This window comes from Rhea americana, unplaced genomic scaffold, assembly GCF_003343005.1.
Source record: "Rhea americana isolate MKP2758 unplaced genomic scaffold, rheAme1 scaffold_681, whole genome shotgun sequence".
Classification (NCBI taxonomy): Eukaryota; Metazoa; Chordata; class Aves; order Rheiformes; family Rheidae; genus Rhea; species Rhea americana.
Window position 1 is genome coordinate 28,855 of NW_028186847.1, and position 325 is coordinate 29,179.

A 325-nucleotide genomic window follows, 5' to 3' on the forward strand; every position below is an offset into this window, starting at 1 on the left:
CCCACCGGGAGCCCCGCTACCGGCGGCTTTACCGGCCCCGAGCCCCCGCGCCCTCACACGCTCACTTCCCGGTCCGCCCGGGMGGCTGTCAACAACACGCCGCGCTTTGCGGCGCCACTGTCGCAAAAAGCCCCTTTCCCCCGTGCTTTGCGACGCTCCCCTTCCCCGCCCTTTTCGGCGCGGCTAAGCGAGGCGAGACTACAACTCCCAGAACCCACTGCGCGCTGCCAGCGCATGCGCACGCCGGTGCCCAGGGAAAAAGGCGGGAAAAGCCGTTGGCAGCGCCCTGAGGTGCAGAGGGGGTGGTGGCCATGTTGTGTCCCCC

General features: G+C 69.8%; 1 protein-coding gene across 6 annotated transcripts in view; it reads right to left on the minus strand.

The window, feature by feature from the left end:
- The window catches only part of CC2D1A (coiled-coil and C2 domain containing 1A), a 13,512-nt gene extending 13,402 nt beyond the window's left edge, over nt 1-110 (minus strand). For 2 of the 6 annotated variants that reach the window (XM_085321178.1, XM_085321180.1), the window contains exon 1: nt 58-103. The gene's annotated coding sequence lies outside the window, so the exon portion shown is untranslated. Of the gene's footprint in view, nt 1-5 lie in introns of all 6 variants that reach the window. The other 4 variants (XM_085321177.1, XM_085321176.1, XM_085321174.1 and 1 more) reach the window with 4 other exon arrangements.
- Nucleotides 111-325: the final 215 nt, after the last annotated feature.